The following is a 21724-nucleotide window of genomic DNA, read 5'->3' on the forward strand; positions in this document are numbered from 1 at the left end:
AGAAATTTAGCTCTTCAAATTCTGTCCTTCCATGCGATACAGAAGTATTTCATGGAGACTACTTAAATTGGCCCAGTTTTCGGGATTTGTTTACCGCCATTTATATAACCAACGATAAACTCAAGCCTGTAGAAAAATTGTATCATCTTCTCCAAAAGACTAGTGGTGAAGCAAAACAAATAATACAGCACATTCCCCTGACTGATGATGGTTTCGATATCGCCTGGGAAAACCTCAAAAGTCAATATGAAAACAAGCGTATTTTAATTAATAACCAACTTCGTACCATTTTTAATCTGCCCCAATGCTCTCAAGAGTCAGCTAGTTCCTTGAAGAAATTACAAAGAGACATTAATAATTCAATTTCGGTCCTAAAATTATACAAAATAGATATCAGATCTTGGGATCCTATTTTTGTATTTCAATGCTCCTCCAATCTGCCAAAATTAACATTGTCCCTGTGGGAACAGTCGATTGCGAAGAAGACAGAAATGCCGTCTTGGGATGAACTAAATACTTTTTTGAGCGAGAGATTTCAGGCTCTAGAAAGTGTTTCTGATATATATGGCCCACAAGGCTCGCGAACTTCTCTACCCAAGCAGCCAAAATTCAATCATTTTGACCGTTCAAAACAATACAAGGTCCACCATACTAAAGTAAGCAACCAGAAATGTAACTTATGCAAGGGAAATCATATTTTGCGGTCTTGTCCCACATTCTTGAGTATGGATTTTAAAAATAGAATATCGATTGCCAAACGTGACAAACACTGCCTCAACTGTCTAGCTCAGGGTCACATGGTGGCAAATTGCACTAGTCAAAAAAGTTGTTCTGTGTGTGATTCGAAACACCACACACTCTTGCATAGACCAAATATACCCCAGCAGGGAGAAAACAGATCAAAAGAGAGAAGAGAAGTATCTCAATCGTCTCAAACATCGAACTTACAGTCCACAGATCGATCCCCTTCCTCTCAAAATATTAGAACATATCACACGTCAGTAGCAAGTAAAACCATGTTGGCCACAGCGTGGTTGACAATAACCAAGGATGGTATGTCCCACAAAGTTAGGGCCCTAATCGATCCCTGTTCGGACGATTCCTTCGTGTCAGCACGAATACAAAAATTACTGAAACTACCTACTGTCCCTATTGCGGCAGAAATAAGTGGTCTTGGCGGCGAATGCCTAGCAAGATGCTCCAAAGTAGCCATTTTCAAAATTTCCTCTATTGTGAATCCAAACTTTTCTTTGGATATCGATGCGCTTGTTGTCCCGGACGTTACGGGAAATGTTCCAACTCATTCATTTAACTTCGTAAACAAGAAACAATTGCCCGATTTGCATTTTGCGGACCCAGATTTTTATCGAAGTGCCCCAATTGACATCCTCATACGAGGAAATTTGTACCCATTTATCATACTCGGTGGAGTAAAACATGGTATACTGGGATCGTTGGTAGCCCAGGAGACGGTCTTTGGATGGATCGTGACTGGCCCAACAAACAGTAGAGTTGTGAGACATACAATAAGATCATCCCATTGTACCAGAGTGCCCGGTTCTGGGAAATAGAAGAAATCCCAACCAAACAAATTGTCTCTGAGGAAGATACAATTTGTGAGAAAATTTATAAATCCACTGTGAAAAGAAACATAGATGGAACATATATGGTTGATTTACCTTTTAAATTTGAGAAACCTTCAAAATCAGTTCTTGGCCCCAATAGATATGTAGCCCTTTGCCAATTTTTAAGAAACGAACTGTCAATGTCGAAAAAACCAGAGTTTAAATCAATGTATGACGAGGTCATACAAGAATATCTGTCCCTGGGACATATGGAGTTAGTAGACTCTCAAACACAAACTTCTGGTCCTTGTTTTTATTTGCCCCATCATGGCGTATACAAACCAGAAAGTGCTACAACAAAGCTCAGAGTAGTTTTTAACGGATCTTGCACAACATCATCTGGTAAAAGTTTGAACGACTTGTTATACGTTGGTCCTGTCCTACAAAAGGATATAGTTTCCTTAATTTTGAATTGGCGCCTGTACAAATATGTTTTTAATGCAGACATATCGAAAATATACAGGCAAATACATATTAATCCTGATCATGCTACTTTCCAACGCATTGTATATCGTTCTTCCCCTGACGAAGAAATAAAAGATTATCAGTTAAAAACTGTTACCTTCGGTCTCAATTGTGCCCCATACCTGGCACTACGGACTTTGTTGCAACTGTCCCAAGATGAAGAGCACAAGTTTCCCATAGGTGCAAAAATCTTGAGAGAAAATATGTATGTGGATGATGCCCTGGTTGGCATACATTCGATTCCTGAAGGAATTACTGCAAAGCAGCAGCTTATAGATATTTTAAAGTCAGCAGGATTCCATTTACGAAAATGGACATCCAATTGTAAAGAAATTATCGAAGATCTGCCCCGAGACCATCTACTCCACGGAGAATTCTTGGATTTCGATGACAAGAGTATGGCAAAGACTCTAGGAATCAGATGGAACGCGGGTACTGACAATTTCTACTTTGTGACCGAGAGGATATGCAACAAAAATTCATTTACAAAAAGAGAAGTTTTGTCAGTGATTGCCCGGCTATTTGACCCCTTGGGTTGGCTTGGGGCCGTGGTTATAACCGCAAAAATATTTATGCAACAACTGTGGTTGGACGCAATTGAGTGGGATGACCACTTAAAACCAATATCTCTTATGAAATGGCAATCGTTTTTGAAAAGCTATGGCGACATAGATAAGATCAATATACCTCGGTGGGTCAAATATTCGCCAGGGTGCACGATACAATTTAACGGATTCTGCGATTCGTCAGAGTTGGCTTATGCAGGAGTTTTATATTCCACAGTGCAAATCGGAAATGTTTTCGCCTCTAACCTTCTGGTCTCAAAGACAAAAGTTGCCCCGATAAAGAAAGTTTCTCTGCCCCGATTAGAACTCTGTGGAGCTCATCTGCTAGCGGAATTGGTACAGGCATTTCTACCGCAAATAGGTGTTAAAAATTACACGTTGAACCTTTGGTCAGACTCAACGATAGTGCTAGCCTGGCTTAAAAAACCATCGCACACGTGGACAACTTTTGTAGCAAACAGAGTTGCGAAGATTCAAGAAGCGGTCGGTGATAATTGGAGGCATGTCTCAACGCATGACAACCCCGCAGATCTAGCAACCCGGGGGGTGACTCCTTTAGAGTTAAAGGAGAGAGATCTGTGGTGGTTTGGACCAAACTGGCTCCAAAAGGACGATAAATTCTGGCCCTCAAATTTTAACATTCCGGAAATGCACCTAGAAATGAAAGCTTCCCAGACACATGTAGCTAGATCTGCTAAACCTGCCACTCCAGATAATGAATCCAATGACGCCCCTTCTGACCCCGAAGTACATTTGAGGCACTTGCATAATCTTACGTCGGCAATACACACCTTTGGTTATGTCGAAAGGTTTATTAAAGCCACACATCCGGTTAAAAAATTGTCCCATGAGCCGAAGGATTCTCGACTATCTTCCGAGGAACTTTCGGCTGGTCGTAAACGACTTATCAGGCTATCGCAAATGAGTCACTTCCCAGATGAATATAAAGCACTGTCCCAAAATAAACCTGTTGGTAAAGGCAGTCCGCTTTTGACCCTAACTCCCTTTATGGATAATGATGGAATCATTCGAGCCAATGGGAGGCTGGGATCAACGTCGTCTTTGTCTTATAACGAAAGACACCCCTTTATACTGTCCCCGAGGAGCAAATTTACAAGGCTTTATGTAACCTTCATACATGATATGACACTACATGGGGGACCTCAATTAATGATGGCCACCATTCGTCTTGAATGTTGGATCATTCGAGGAAAAAACCTGATAAAATCACACATCAACAATTGCGTGAAATGCGTTCTGGCTCGGAAGAAGCTGCAGGGACAATTAATGGCAGCTCTCCCCCCTGAAAGGACAACTCTAAGTCGACTCTTCGCTAACACTGGAGTCGATTATGCCGGACCGATAGATCTGAAAACCTTCTCTGGGCGTGGTTGCCGCATCGTTAAAGGGTATATCTGTCTCTTTGTTTGTCTCGCTACCAAGGCGATTCATCTCGAGGCTGTCTCCGACCTTTCTACCTCTGCATTCATGGCAGCACTAACCAGATTTGTCTCTCGTCGTGGCTGTCCCAATAAGATCTTTTCTGACAATGGCCGTAATTTTGTTGGCGCTGCAAGAGAGATCAGAGACAACTTTAAGAAAATTTTGTCCCACATAGAAGAGAAAGCACTGTCTCAGTTTAGTCAACAACATTTAGAGTGGCACTTCATTCCTGCCTCCGCTCCCCACATGGGCGGATTATGGGAGGCGGGGGTAAAGAGCTGCAAAATGCACTTGAAGAAGATTTCCGGGCAAATTCGTCATACATATGAGGAATTTAGCACCATTCTAGCAGCCATAGAAGCCTGTCTCAATTCAAGACCTCTGACTCCACAGTCAGAGAACATTGATGACCTAACGGCTCTGACGCCTGCCCACTTTCTTATTGGCTCTTCACTACTGTCCCCGGCCGAACCCGAGGAAGTGCCTACCAAAGTGTCGCTGCTGAATCGGTGGACTAAGCGTAAGATTATTCAACAAGAGTTCTGTCGACGATGGAAATCCGACTATTTGAAAGAACTACATAAAAGGAATAAATGGAAACGTCCCTTAGAAAACTTGAAAATCAATGATCTTGTTGTTTTGTCTCAGGAGAGTTGGGAAGCCCTAACGAATGGCGCTTAGGGAGAGTCATAAAATTATATCCTGGCTCCGATGGGCATGTTAGAGTGGTCGATTTAAAAACATCGGCCGGCATCATAAAGCGACCTGTCCATAAGTTGGTCTTGCTACCCTCATCCAATTAATCCAAACCCATTCCTGCCCCAACCAGTAGTTACATTTGCTTCCATCTTTCTCATTGTACCATATCACATTCTTAATCATTTTTCTATTTTTCTCCAGTCGTCATGGTCCCCTTCATGGACGAATACAAATGTTTTCTGTGTGACACACGTCACTCTCTGCGGTTCTGCCGGCGTTTTTTGACGATGGACCCAATCTGGCGAAAGGATATCGTGGAAGGGGCTAAGCACTGTGTCAACTGCCTAGGAGCCTCTCATCAGATCGAAGACTGCCGCAGTTCGGCCTGTAGAGTGTGCTGGTATGGACACCATACCCTTCTTCACCCAATAAATGAGTCGACCACGCAATGGCTTTCGATGACCGCATTGGCTCTGGTACATCGTCCGGGAGTGGATAACCAGAAACAGCTAACACGTATCTTGCTCGATCCAGTTAGGTCGCAAAGCTACATCTCGGCTACTGGAGGCAATCTGCCATTTGATATCGATCCTGACGTAAGCCACTACGAAATACAGCTAACGGACAGACACAGTGAGGTAAGAACTGTAACCCTTGAATTGCCAGTGATGCACAACAAACGCATATATACACCGGAATCGCATTGTGTCCCGACAGCTGTATGGAACGAATACAGTGTAGAGGATTTAACCGATCCATATTTTTATTTGCCGAGCAATTGTAGTATCCGTCTGGGAAATGATGTTTCTAAGCTCATATTTCTGGGACAACCTCAACAAAACAGAAATATCCCGTTTGTACAGAAAACAATTTTTGGTGTTGCCTTTTTTGGAGCAATTCCGATAGACAAAGAGAGTACAGATTTAGAAGACAAATTCTACAATGACAATAAGAGATCGACAGTGGCCAAACAATAATTTTCTATCAATTCACTATTTTTCTGTCCCTGAAGGACGCTTGATTACCTCATCAACGGCTGAAATATATTTATAGTTTATTTGTCCCTGGTGGACGTTATATTAATTGAATTATCACTATGTTTTTTTTATTAATGTATGTAGAGATATCTTGAAATTTCTTATGCCTTTGCCCCAGGATGGGCTTAATTGAATAATTTTTGTTAAACCCTTTGTATTCATATAACTATAAGATTGAACAATAAGTTCAAGGGAGGCAGTATGTTCTCTTAGGCAGTGATAAGTTATTTTTATTTTGTTGCAAATGAAATCAAATCAATTTTTGTTTATATCACTTACACCAAATGGATGGTTAGTCTAAACGATGTTTAAGTTTATTTACATTTGTTTCAACCGTTCCATCCCTGTCTAAGAGAACAGCCTTTAATTGCCAGCACTAGTCTATAAGTGTTCCTTACTCATAATTCTCATACTCATTAGAGATAGAAAGAATGGAGAAAGATAAAAAGAAGAGAAAAACTTGTTTTCGTTTGTTTTTGATGTTAAGTATACCGGTCAGTCAGTGTTTTCGCGTCAGCCCTTTACCGTCTCCCTAAACCAAGAAAAGTAAAAGTAAATAAACCCAAAACCAAAATAAAACAATTTGAAGATCATTATACTAAACTAAATTCCAATAAGCCCTGTAAACGAAAAGTGAAATAAACTAATATAAAATTTGGATATTCAACTTAACCCAAATACTGGTTTCCCTTCAACTAGCCCTGTTAGGCATATAATATTAATTTGTTTTCTAACATAAGATCCAGTGAAAGTGTCGTGCGTGTTGATTTTTCTGCCCCTTCGCTATTGGGCTCATCATAAAATTTTCGGACATTTTCGGGTACTACCTTTTGGAGTGGACATTAGAAACGCCGCAGGTGTTTGAGTGTTAGATTGCACCAAAACATGGGTATTTATGCACTTAAAAATATCTCATTGCAGACAAGGATCTGATGGAAAACATTATGAATGAAATCTCAATATATTGGATGCACTGCGAATTATACGGAATACGACAATTGCAGAGTATGGTTAAACTTCTATTATGGAACTTCAGTCGTGTTTTTTGGTTATGACGAAGCAGATTTGTTCAAAATATCCCTAGTAGGCCCCTCTTGCTAAGGAAGAATTATCATTAATACAGGTCAGTGCTATATTTATTTAGGGTCAAGTGGGCATTTATGCACTTAAAAATATCTCATTGCAGACAAGGATCTGATGGAAAACATTATGAATGAAATCTCAATATATTGGATGCACTGCGAATTATACGGAATACGACAATTGCAGAGTATGGTTAAACTTCTATTATGGAACTTCAGTCGTGTTTTTTGGTTATGACGAAGCAGATTTGTTCAAAATATCCCTAGTAGGCCCCTCTTGCTAAGGAAGAATTATCAGAACAGCAGTTTCGTCTCAAGTGTTGCTGTGGTTGGCATCACTAAACCAGTCCTATGTGGTTGTTGTTTTTAGCTATACAAATCGTCAAGCGATGGATTAAACAGAACATAAACCGACGTTCAGATTTCGTAAATCTGAACTTACTATAAGTCACGTTGAAACTCTCCTTTCGTTACATCTGTAAATAGTGCCAACAATTTTAGGGGATAATGTCCGAACACACTGATTTTATTTAAAACATATGTACATACATAGAATAAATATATATTTTATATATCGAATTGAGATGTTTCATTTGTTTATGTCGTATAAGGGAGTCAGAAATAGAGATGTTTGCTTATCCTGGCAACATCGGCTGCATTTCCTATTACAGAAGGAATAGCAGGAATGTAGTTTTTTGGCGTACTGCATCACCATCGGCTTTCTTGATTTGTTTCTAGCAGTGTTTATTCATTAATGTTGATAAATTTCATTCTGAATCGAGGATTTCATCTTTTCTCGTATATAATATGTTTGGATTTGGTTAATTAAAATTGTGATTCAATGTGCCCCATCTGAAATTAATCATGAATTATTAGTTATTCTGGATATTTAGATGCAGTGATACTTACCGCTGTCAACATTTTTGAAGAAAAGTAACACGCGAAATTACCATTGATGTTAGTTTAAATAGTTTTTAATTCATTTATTAAATTTACATATATTTGTATTTTATTAAACCAATATTTATGAGACTTCAAAGCGTAAGTATTTGCTATTCAAAATATATGAAAACTTTCCTAATATTTTCTTGGCTTTTACTATGTTTGAGCGCGCATGGACATTGAACTTAAGCAGATTGTTGAAGCTGATGCCTAAGTATTTCATGGAAGTTTTGAAGGGGATGTCCACGCCCTCCAGTGACAATCTCAGCCTTTTGCTTTCTGGTACTGTTAAAACATACATACTTACATAGCATATACTTATTTACTATCCTTTATTTTTTGTTTTCACACTTTGTATTTTAATTGTCCAAGTTGCTAATACAGCATTATTATGTCAGTCATTAACTAAAGCAAGTCAATAGTTTTTATCGTTAACGTGACCTATATTTAAATTCACTTACTTTGTAATATTTATAATTTCATTTCTTTACTTTTTTTGTATGCATAATATTTGGTTTAGTCATCATTTATGTTAAGAAAGTTTTGTTATAAAAGAATGAAATCAATAAAGATAAACAGTCGTCTTGTACTACTACAATCCACCGCTTCTTTAATTAATTATTAGCCGACGGTTTCCTTCAGGTTTATGTGCTTGAAAGGAACAATCCGAAAAGAATCCTAAGTGCCAATTCAAGTTTATGTGCTTGAATGGAGTTCGCTAGATTCTAGTTTAGGTTTAACATTTTGGTGGCCCCGGTTTAAGTGTAACGCGTCGCGTATTTTTTAATTCGAATTCTCGCGTCGCTGCATCCTGGCAGATTCTACAAGCAACCTCAGATACAACAGATCCTTGCAGATCCTACAAGCAACTTCGGACACAATACAGATCCTTGCAAAGCGACTTTGGTTACAACAGATCCTTGCAGAGCCTACAAGCAACTTCGGACACAATACAGATCCTTGCAAAGCGACTTTGGATACAACAGATCCTTGCAGTTCCTACAGGCAACTTTGGACACAACACAGATCCTTGCAGATTCTACAAGCGACTTTGGATACAACACAGATCCTTGCAGATTCGACTCGCAACCTCGGATACCACGATTATCCACACGCATCCTGGGAATTTTGAAGCAAACAGAAGCGTACCTTATTTCAAGAAGGACGCAAACCGAATCATCGGTAAGATAACCAGACGTGACACAACACGTATCCTAGAATTTGTTTAAAAAAAAGGCAGTTATTCACCGTTCAAGTGGTGAGGATCCAATAACCCCACAAGTGGTTTCGAAAAATTTTTACAAAATATAAATCCATTAAAACCCACAAGTATTTTTGGAAAAAATTAACAATGTCGACAGTACAAGAACTCATAGCCCAGCAAGAAGTAAGGGGCAGTAATTTTGATAAAGTCGTGGCGACAATTAAAAAGGCTCCGCTTGAAAGAAGAACGGAAGAGTTCTACATAGGAAAGCGTAATGAGCTAGTGGGGCTCTGGCAGACGTTTGAAAAGGCAGAGAACCAGATCCGCAATGATCCGCCTTTGCCAGAGGATGACCCATACGTAGCGCAGAATTTACACAAGAACATTGGAGAAAAGTTTAGTTCAACGATGGACTATATAGAGGCGGAATTAGACAAATTGAAGTCTGCAAAGAGCAAGCCAGGTCCAACGGCAAAAACCCAAAAAACTAGTTCAGAAGGTCAAACATCTGTCCAGGCAACTGTTCAAGAACCTGAATCTACCCAAGTAGAGGGACTGGCCCGAAGGATAAAAGCTAGAATGGCTGCACTTAGTCGCCTTTTGCAGAGCTTGATCCATATCGATACGGAACAATCAAACCAATTTTATGCAATAAAAGAAGAGACGATCAAAAAATTGTGGAGTCAAATCACAGATTTGTACGACGAAATTTGGCAGCAGATTGAGGATCCTTCCAGAATCGGGCTAGATCAAGATTGCTACGATAGCCTAGAAGATGCGGATCAACATAACCTAATTCGGCTGGCGGTCCTGAAAGACAAATGCTCTGACAATGCGACAAACGCACCTCAAGTGGGAAGTAATTTGGCAACATACAGCGCACTTCCTCAATTCCTCAATTCAATGGGGATTGTTTGAAGTGGCGACAGTTCTATGAACTGTTTTTGGAGATGGTTGACAAACAGCCACTCCCAAACGTCCAAAAAATGTGGTATCTTAAAACGAATTTGTCGGGCGAGGCTGACAAACTCATAAGCCATTTAGCCTTGACAGAAGAGAACTACAAAACAGCCTGGATGTTGCTGCAAGATCGTTACAACAATAAAAGAATTCTGGTTGCAACATTGGTAGAAAGGATTATGAACCAACCAACAGGAATCTCATCTACCGCTTCTATAAAGGCTCTGCATGACACCACGAGGGAATGCATGCTAGCCCTGAACAATTTGAATATCGACACTTCGTCGTGGGACGCTCTACTGATCCAATTGATCACGAAAAAATTGGATCAGACGCTATACATACGATTCATGCAATCGTTAACAAAGCCGAAGGAGGTCCCTACCATGAATGAGCTATTTGCATTTTTGGAGCTACAATTTGAGTCGATGGAATCAATCGGAAAAGTGACGACTACTCAAAAAGGTTCTAATAAAACAGTTTCCTCCATAGCATCAGTGGAGGATAACAGCAAATGCAGCTTATGCAAAAATGGCCGCCATCCCATCTATCGTTGTAAACAATTTTTGGCAATGAGGGAATCTGAGAGGCTCAAATGGGTACAACAACATAAAATGTGTACGAACTGCTTTAAATACGATCATGTATCGAAGGCATGTACTTCTAGTAGCTGCAAAGTATGTAGTAATAAGCATAATACTTTACTACATTTGCCAAGCAAATCGAAGACATATTCAATAGCTTCGAAACAATCACCAACCACAAGTAATGATGCCATACCAGTCAACACAGCTGCAATCTCGTCAGCATCAGTTGAAGATCAGAAGAGCGTAATTCTAGCGACTGCTAAAGTTATCATCAAGGCTGCAAACGGTATGTCAGGCGAATTTAGAGCGGTACTCGACTCGGGCTCACAAGTGAACATTGTGACTGAAAGGCTGATAAAAAAGTTATCACTTAGAACCAGGGGTGCCTCATTGGCCATTGACGGAGTTGGAAAGATTCAAAGGAAGGCTTATCATCGGGTGAATGTACAGATGTTATCTAATAATGCTGAATTTTCAACTAATTTGGAGGCATTTGTTTTGCCAACAATTATACCAGCGCAACCGAATCGCGATCAGGACATCTCTAAATGGCAGATTCCACAGAATATTAAATTAGCCGATCCCAACTTTAACACGCAAGGAAAGGTTGATATTCTACTTGGAGCAGAGTTCTACTTTAGCCTAATGCAGCCAAGTACAATAAAACTCAATGGCAATCAACCCATACTACAAAATACGGCACTCGGCTGGATTGTTGGCGGCTTAATAGAACAAACCTCAACGGATGTCACATCAGCAGCGTTGACATGTGCAATTTTCGATAGTGAAACATCACTAGAACAAGCAATCGAAAAACTATGGAAGCTCGAGGAAGTAGAAGCGAGTGAGAAAGTAATGTCTCCGTTAGAGAAGCTGTGTGAGTCCCACTACAATCAACATATTCAGACTGATGAATACGGTCGTTTCATTGTCAGGCTCCCTTTCCGAGAATCTCCAGCAGCATTGGGGAAATCACTTTCAATGGCGTATAACCGATTTATTAGCCTGGAACGCCGGCTTCTACAGAAGGAAGACATCCGAAGTCAATACATTAAGGTTATGCAAGAATACGAGCAATTGGGACACATGCAAAAGATTGACGTGGGGACGATATCAAACCCAAAATATTTTATTCCCCATCATTGTGTTCTAAAACCCGATAGTACCACGACAAAACTAAGGGTCGTATTTGATGCATCCGCAAAAACCTCATCAGGTTATTCGTTAAATGATCTAATATACACTGGGCCAACTGTCCAAAGTGAACTTTTTTCTATATTGCTGCGTTTTCGATTGCCAAAATTTGTCTTCACCACAGACATTGAAAAGATGTATAGGCAGATACTACTACATCCTGATGATCAAAAATATCAACTGATTATATGGAGAGAAGATACGTCGCATCCTGTTAGTTATTACAAGCTCAATACCGTAACATATGGCACTCGTACAGCGTCGTATCTTGCTACAAAATGTTTGCAGAAAATTGCAGACGACAACATGGATCGTTATCCACTTGGATCAAAGATGCTCAAAGAAAACTTTTATATGGATGACGGGCTCAGTGGTGCCGACAGCTTAAGTACAGCCCTTGAAACACAAAGGGAATTGATAGCTATTTTGAAGCAACATGGTTTCAATTTAAGAAAATGGTCATCGAATTCTCCAAGATTGCTGAAAGATATACCGCATAATGATCGAGAAATCAACTTAGATTTGGATGAAAATATAAACAAAACAATAAAAACGTTGGGGTTATATTGGATGCCTCAAGCCGATCAATTTTGCGTGAAGACAAACATCGACCATCGTCAAGTTATATCAAAGCGATCAGTTACGTCTGAACTCGCAAAACTGTTCGACCCTCTTGGTCTACTAGCTCCGGTTGTTGTGATAGCAAAGATATTTATTCAGCAACTGTGGCAGCTTACATTGGATTGGGATGAACCATTACCCGAGAAACTTTGTGCTACTTGGAAAACATTTCGACGTGAGTTAGAAGGTCTCAACAATTTCAAAATACATCGACATGTATTTTGTGGGGAAATTCCGACAAAAACACAATTGCATGTGTTTGCGGATGCATCTGAAAGAGCTTTTGGCGCAGCTGTATACATCCGATTTCTTACTAATGATGGGAGCATAACTGTGCGTCTGATCTGTGCTAAATCCAGAGTGGCTCCGTTGAAGCAACAAACATTGCCTCGACTGGAACTATGTGCGGTAGTAGTAGCAGCTCAGCTAGCTAACCGAGTGAAGATTGATTTAAGGCGTCAAGACCATCCTATGTTTCTATGGACCGATTCGGAAATTGTACTGGCTTGGATAAAATCACAGTCAACTTTATATAAGACTTTTGTTGCTAATAGGGTATCGATTATCCAAACATTAACATTACCAGACCAATGGAAACATGTTCCGTCGAAAGAGAATCCAGCTGACATTCTATCGCGTGGACTTCAACCATCAGATCAGGCTAAATGTCGATTATGGTTTCATGGGCCAGTTTTTCTTCATGGAAAAGAGGAGCCATGGCCGGCAAAACTCTGTTCTCAAAAGGCTGTTGCTAATAACATGGAGTTAAAGGGGGCAGCTACTGCAGGAATAGTAACTGCTGACATCAATTTCGTTTATGGAATCGAGCACAAAAATTCCTTCAGGAGATTGAAAAGAATCGTGGCGTACGTTCTTAGGTTTACAAGAAACTGTCGAATACCAAGGACGGAACGGCCTGAAAGCATAGCACTTAATCCCAAAGAGTTGGATCAATCCCTTCGATTAATTACTCACGCTATACAGTCTACCGAGTTCGCAGTCGAAATAAAAGAGTTGAAGGCTGAAAAGCAACCCAGCAAGCATAGTTCTTTATGCAGTCTATCACCGTTTTTGGATGATGAAGGTATTATTCGCGTCGGAGGAAGATTGGAACATTCCATGCTACAACCAGATGCAAAACATACGATAATATTACCATATAACGATCCTTTAGTGAAATTGCTCTTCAGAATGGTTCATGAAGAGAACAAGCACTGTGGGCCCCAAGCGCTCTTAAAAACAATAAGGAAGCGATTTTGGCCAACCAAAGGCAAAATAACAGCAAGATCAACTGTTCAAAAATGCGTACGATGTACTAGAGCGCGACCGCAGCTTTATCAGCAAGTAATGGGTAATCTGCCAGCAACGAGGATAGTTCCTGCTCGACCGTTCATAAACTCTGGAGTAGACTATTGTGGACCATTTTGGGTTCATTACAAGGTGAGAGGCAAACGGCCAACCAACGCGTATGTAGCAGTGTTCTGCTGCTTTGCAACAAAAGCGGTTCATCTAGAACTGGTATCCGATTTGTCCACTGAAGCATTCATTGGTGCTCTAAAGCGGTTTGTTGCACGACGTGGGCACTGCCAGAACATATATTGTGACAATGCTACAAACTTTGTTGGAGCCAAAAATAGTTTAGCGGAATTATCGGAAAGCATCTATGCTACCAAAGCGAAAGAGGAAATAATATCAGCTTCCAGTGCTAAGGGCATACAATTTCATTTTATTCCACCGAGAGCTCCACATTTCGGTGGTTTGTGGGAAGCGGCAGTGAAGTCTGCAAAACGTCTCTTAGTACGCAGTGTTTCAACAGAAACCCTAACATTTGAAGAGCTAGAAACAATTATCGTAGAAATCGAAGCTATTTTAAATTCCCGTCCACTCACGCCACTATCAAACGACCCTGATAGCCTTGAAGCATTGACACCAGGGCATTTTCTAATAGGAGAAGCTCTAACTTCGCAAGTAGACAGCAGAGCAGATACTGTGAAGACATCCAGTATGTCACATTGGAAATTAGTTTCTCATATCAAACAGCAGTTCTGGAAAAGGTGGTCAGAAGAATACCTACAGGAGCTTCAACAGCGAAATAAATGGAGGAAAAAGATGGACAATTTTAGGAAAGGAGATATGGTCATTGTCGAGGAAGACAATATACCCCCTATGAAGTGGCCATTAGGAAGAATTCTTAAGGTGTTTACCGGTGAGGACGGAGCTGTAAGAGTTGCGGAAGTAAAAACGCAGTCAGGAATATTCAAGCGGGCCATTCACAGGCTGGCTCCCTTATTTCCAGAGGGTCAAGATGAAGTGTCAAAAGACAGCGAATCAGCGCAAGACGATTCAATTTCGGCAACGAGTCAACCCCGAGAAGACGAACATAAAAGGGATGTCATTCCGGCAAAAAGAGTGAAGATGGCGTATAGCCCGGCAATACTGTCAGTGTTGTTAGCACTGTTCCTGATGCCTATGGTCATTTGCAACCACTTGCAGGTTACGCAATTTCAGACTGATCCGGGATTGTATTTTGAAGGATTGGGAACAGTGAAACAGAATACGGCGGAGTGGAAAATGTTGGTGTACTATGATTTAACGCCGTTTGTATCGGAAATAAAATCACTGTCATCCGGTTTACAGACGCTGCAGCAAATGTGCCCTGTACTTCATCAGGAAGAGATGTGCAACATATTTGTAAACAATCTTAAACAGATGAAGAATGAACTACTACAAGAGAAGGAGTTATTTGTCAACAGGCGCCTTAGAAGATCTCCGTTTAATATAGTTGGTAATATTGCCCGTTCTCTTTTTGGCGTTCTTGATGCAGATTACGCTGAAGAAATATCGAAAACTATAAACAGAGCAAAGAACGAGCACGATCACATGTCAATATTACTTAAAAATCAAACATCGATAATTGACTCAACCATTAATATCATCAAACAGGATGAGATCAGCAATCAGCGAAAAATACAAGAGATCTCAGAAATGGTTGACAGGATCAAGAATGATGTCGCTAAGGAATCTTCCCAACTAAGCAACTCACAGCTTGTTGGACTCTTGTCAACGTACCTGGCATTATCGGCCATAAACCTTCAGCGTGTAGATTCCGAGATCATCAGTGTGCTTACCGATACACATAGTGGCAAAATAAGCCCACTCTTACTGTCTCCTCATCAATTGAAGGAAGAAATTAGCGTTATCAAAGCTAATCTTCCAATTTCGCATGCTTTGCCAACTGCCGGTGATAACTTGATTGAACTGTATAAGCTTATGAGCGTCAAGGGAGCAGTTACAAAATATGAAGTCATCTTTGAAGTCAGGATACCTTTAGTCAATCAACAGTTTTTTGAACTATTCAAGGTAATACCCGTCCCAACCATAAAAAATTACACTTTAATCGCCATTCAACCAGAAACATCGTATATGGCTACAGATGCCCACAGAGATGAATATATACTTTTTCAATCAGAGGACATATCAAGATGCCTCAAACCGAAGGATGGGGAATATATCTGCAAAAATCAGCAGTCCAAACTCCGGAGGAACGCTGCCGTCAACCCATGCGAGATCAATGTCTTCAACAATCATTCAACTACCAATTGCAAACTCAACAGAATTATTGGAACGGCAGCTTGGAGCCAAATGCATCGTCAAAATAGTTGGATTTTTGCTACTACCGCCGATATTGAATCTTCCATTGTATGTGGAACGGAAACTAGTCTTATCACCATTAAGAATACGGGTATAATGGAAATTGGTTCCAACTGTGTTATGAAAAACAATTTTGTTACCATACACGGACATTTTGAAGCCTCCAATAGCCTACGTGCTTCTTATGTGAGATTGAGAGACATCCATTACATAAGTTCACCACAGGAGGTAGAAAGGGTTTTAACACGCACTAACACTACTGCTTACAAGGTCCGTCTAGAAGAATTGGAGAACATCCAAAGACAGCTGAATGAATCAACTCTAAAGCATTTGCCGCAACTAATTCACTCCACAAGTCTTCATCATCATGCAGTTAGCTACACGTCATTGTTGTGCTGTGTTATCATTCTGCTTGGTCTGCTGAGTTGGAGAATCCATTCAAGGTTAAACAAAACGGCTCAATTTACCCCTACTCCAGCTGTAAGAACTCACCCATCAACAATAAGTGTACCAGCTGATTCATCCACTCATACAAGCAATTCAGCTACACTAACTGCTTGACGCTGTCAGCGGAGAATGTTAAAACATACATACTTACATAGCATATACTTATTTACTATTCTTTATTTTTTGTTTTCACACTTTGTATTTTAATTGTCCAAGTTGCTAATACAGCATTATTATGTCAGTCATTAACTAAAGTAAGTCAATAGTTTTTATCGTTAACGTGACCTATATTTAAATTCACTTACTTTGTAATATTTATAATTTCATTTCTTTACTTTTTTTGTATGCATAATATTTGGTTTAGTTATCATTTATGTTAAGAAAGTTTTGTTATAAAAGAATGAAATCAATAAAGATAAACAGTCGTCTTGTACTACTACAATCCACCGCTTCTTTAATTAATTATTAGCCGACGGTTTCCTTCAAGTTTATGTGCTTGAAAGGAACAATCCGAAAAGAATCCTAAGTGCCAATTCAAGTTTATGTGCTTGAATGGAGTTCGCTAGATTCTAGTTTAGGTTTAACAGGTACTACAAACCTGGGACATTTTCCGGATGCATTGCGTATGCATATAGCGACGGATTTGGCAGCATTGATTTGTATTCCCCATCACTTGTAGTAGTCGTTGATGATGTTGAGGTGAGTGGACGCATAGTTTAATGCACAGGATGGTGACGTGTTATGCGCGTAGATAAGGCACTCATCTGCGTACAGGATGGCTTTTGAGTGACGAGAGACGTGCGGGAAATCATATAGAAAGATGTTGAATAAGTATGGCGGTAAGATACTGCCCAGTGGGACACCACTTTTTACATCACCCAAAGAAGAACATGTATCTTTAATTTGCACTATAAAGTTTCGTGACGTGAAAAACTCTGCATAATTTTTACTATAAAAGGATCAAGGCCAATATCTATTAACTTGTATAAGACTCCGATATGACATACCGAGTCAAACGCTTTCTGAATATCCAGCGATATGGTAGCCGTGCATTCTTGATTAATTAATTTCGGTGTAGTGTGGTTGTGGAATTTAAGTAATGTATGCTGAATAGAGTGACTTCGTTTAAAACCAAATTGAAAACTAGGAATAGGATCAAATGAAAATTCGTTTTCTATTTTCTCTTTCAGGACCAGTTCAAACAGTTTTCCTATGTTTGAAAGAAGAGATATGGGGCGGAAGTTGTCCATAATGTCGATGGCGGCCTTTTTCTTAATTGGAATCACTTTGGCGATCTTCCACTGTGAGGGGAAATACCCGTTGTTTATACAGTTATTGAAGAGACAGGTAAAAAGGTTTATTGCGGAATCAGGAAATTTTTTGATGATGAAATTAGGGACTCCATCAGGGCCATAAGATATTTTTGAATTTACGTTGCTAATTATACATCTTATCTTTGCAGGTTAAGCAAAATGGTAAGAATCTGGATTATCAAGAGCGTTAAAAACTTCGTCAAAGGAGTAAATGCGCGGTGGAGTTGCATTTACACATGATAACACTCTGGAATTAAGATCATCAACAGGAAGTACAGGCAATGTTTCTTCAAAAATTGATGAATAAAAATTTTGAAAATTAAGAGCAACGTCTTGTCTGTTTGTTATTATATTATCTCCGACCTGTATTTTATTACAAGTGGTAGACTTGGATTTTCCTGTAAATTTTGCAATTTCCTTGAATTTCTATTGTTGAACGTCAACATGTCACCTCTTTAACTCTACCTGATGACACCAGTAGTGCGATTCTCTAACTCATTTTTTGAGTTACCGACAATTGTCGGTAAAATTAAAATGCTTATATTTTCGGTAATTACCGATGTTTTTCGGTAAATTAGCGACGAATAAAAAACAATCGCAAACTTCTACAGATAGCAAGAGTGTTGTCAACTTTTATTTGATCTTTTCATTCATAATTTTGCGTTTTAATTTTACCGATTTTTGTCGGTAAATCAAAAAATGTGTTAGAGAATCGCACTACAGAACCCAAACAAATTGTCAGTTACGATATACTTTGCTTTTTACAGCTATTGTTCTAATGGAGTTAAACGGTCAGAGATATGAAGTCAGGGCTATAAAGGCCTGGGTACATAAGCTGCTTCGCCTGATTGCCTTGCTTTCCTGTTTCATTTCTGACACAATAAAAATAAAAGAATAAAGAAGGCCGAGCAAATTTCGAACTGGGTTGCCCTTTTCTTTTTTATTCTTTTATCAGAAGCAAGCAAGGCAATCAGGCTAGGCAGCTTATGTACCCAGGCCTTAATAGATACAGGGTCCCAATCAACCTTCATATCGGAAAAACTTAAAAATAACCCAGCAAAATGTTTGTAGCCAAAGAAGTAGTTGAATCATGAGTGCAACCCAGCAAAATTTATTTGAAAAACTTAAAAATAACCCAGCAAAATGTTTGTAGCCAAAGAAGTAGTTGAATCATGAGTGCAACCCAGCAAAATTTATTTGAAGTTGTTCTATGTGAAGTAGTGATTGAATCGCTTGAGAGAGAGAGTCATGAAAATGTTTTGCGTTCTTCACATTTTCACAATGTCCGATTTGAATCCATTTCATAAAATTTTCACATTTTAGCAATGTTTACATTTTAAATAACTTTTTGCAAATAAAATTCTTAAGAACACAAGAAACGATTTATTTTATGGCATTTTAATTACTAAGCAAAATGTTTGTATCCAAACAGATAATCATGGGTGCAAGAAATATCTGACTGCATCTTTGTTTGTAGCCAAAAAAGTAGTTGAATCATGAGTGCAAGTGGCTATGTCTTTTTACGTGAAAGAAGTCATGATTTTTACATGGACGTAGTGCAGCTAGAATACAATAAATTGTAGATGACTCTATGCAAGAAGCATTTTAATATGTTTTTGGGTATTTTTGAGTAATAAAAGCTAACTTTCTAGAATAAAAGTATTTGATTTAGCACTCAGTCGCTTTTTATAATGATTTATTTGAGATATTTCATTGTTTTATATCCATTATATTTCAATCTCATTAAGACCAAACTACTGTTTTTTCAAACAAAAATGAGTTTGGTAGTAATTTGAACGAATTTTAATTCGAATCGTCCTAGAGAAACAGGCCATAAATATTAATTAAAGGTTAACACAACTTCTTTAAATAATTTTTCCAAATGGCCTTCTTACATATCTTCGCTTGCGAATCAATTTTTAAATGAATCGAAAAATCAAAATACTTTTCATGAAATGTATATTTATTCACTACAAAGAACTAATGCAAAATGTGTGCTAAAGAAGCAAATTAGACATTATCGTCACTGCACCATGCCCCTGTAAAAATCAAGGAAAATTGCCTAATGTAAATATGGAATAACTCTGTTGGACTACATCGAAAGATGTTGGGAAATCATAACTCCAATTGCACAACTTCCAATATTTTTTGCTGGGTAGTTCCTTTTAGCAAACGGTACTAGAAAGATCGATCCGCTCCGGGAACTAGTTTGCCCAACTCTAATCAGTAGCACAAAACTCTATTTTGTCCAAAAATGCAAGATGTCAAAATCTTTGCATACGTTTTCATAAAATTTATTCACAGTAACAAAGTATTTTATAGACTGAAACTACGACGGGACCAGCGTCGTCATCATGGTGTAAATGAACTAAGGCCCATCTATATACGTCCGTATACCCAGGGCGTGTGTGGTGTAAAAAGTTTGTGGTGCCGGGCCCGAAATGATTTTGGTTTGCATATGATATTAAATTATGCTAATCACTGTTTTCATTTCTTCCTAAAATGTTATACAGTTTTAAATTTGTCGAGAAATATGAAAAGTATTGGAGGAAGTATTACAGATTATAATTTAAGTACATATGTATATATATACTTATTGTCCAAAATATATGATTAATTTTTTGCACAGTTGATGTCAAGTTTGAAGTCGTTTTAAAGGGTCTAATCGTAATTTGGACCGACTATAGTGTTACTGACTTCAGAACAATGTAATATTTATTGAACGTTTGTGGCATAAAACGTCCAATACTTTAGCTTATGAACACCATCTAGAAAAACATTTCTTGTGATTTTTTTATTTTCAAATTTTTGATAACATTAATTCAACAATAAATGAACTCGTTTTTGTAATGAGCTATTCTGATTATTATAAAAACTCTTTCTTGTGCTTAAAATTTGCAAAATAATATATATTAACCATTTTTCATTATACAATTTATGTTCCACCGCAGTGATGTCCGTTAAGATTATGTTAAACTGGTCTCTATCTTTTACTTCGAATAAGATTCAGACATACAGCCCTATTTTGCACTCTTCTAAAATGTCTATTGAACGAAAAAGGAATTTCCTGCTGATTATTTTTTTAATAAAGGCAGAATAGTCGATTTAAACCGGCTGCATCTAGCATAGAAATCAAAAAAAAATTATTTTGGGGAAAATAGGACGCTATAATATTTCTAGGAATTTTTCTTATTTCTTCTTCGACTTTGGGAAGACAAAAGAAAAAAACTGATCCGATACCGATTCTTGGTCCTCAAAATCTCAACAAGTAAAAAAAGTATCAGTCGGGTCTGCCAAGCCGGGTAAGGCTGTATCGCTCTAAACAGGGAGTACCTTCTGTAAAAATTTCCAAAAGATCCTCGAACAGACTGTACTTAAACAAAGATGTTGAACTTTAGTAGGGGAGTTACCCTAAGGAGTGTCCCGATATGACGAGCTTAAAATAATTTTTCACAAAATATTACTAAATCCACAGCATGGACCAAATCTGTTGCTCCGTTCAAGAAATATCGTGCCTACCATTTTAGCAAAAAAGTTCATGTGGTGGCCGTAGATTTAGTGACAAATATTTGCATATTCCTCACATGAAAAAGGTGGTAAAATCGGCTAAATATGAGTTCAGCCTTTCACAAATGATATCAGGGTAAGTACCTGACGTCAAGGTCGAACAATCATCCACATACGTTACGTTCGCAATTCCGTCTGGAGTGTTTGGAATACATTAGAGGTAGAACTTAAACAGTTCGTGGATATCACTCCACCCTGTGGAACTCCCTGTTTCATTCTACGGGGTTGGACTTTTTATTCTTGAATGTCGACTTTCGTCCCCTAAAATAATTGATTATCCAACGTTTCAAACTTGGCCGGACGGTAGTCTGCTCAATGTCC

Source organism: Musca autumnalis, unplaced genomic scaffold (genome assembly GCF_047663935.1).
Source record: "Musca autumnalis isolate F117 unplaced genomic scaffold, ASM4766393v1 scaffold_5, whole genome shotgun sequence".
Lineage (NCBI taxonomy): Eukaryota > Metazoa > Arthropoda > Insecta > Diptera > Muscidae > Musca > Musca autumnalis.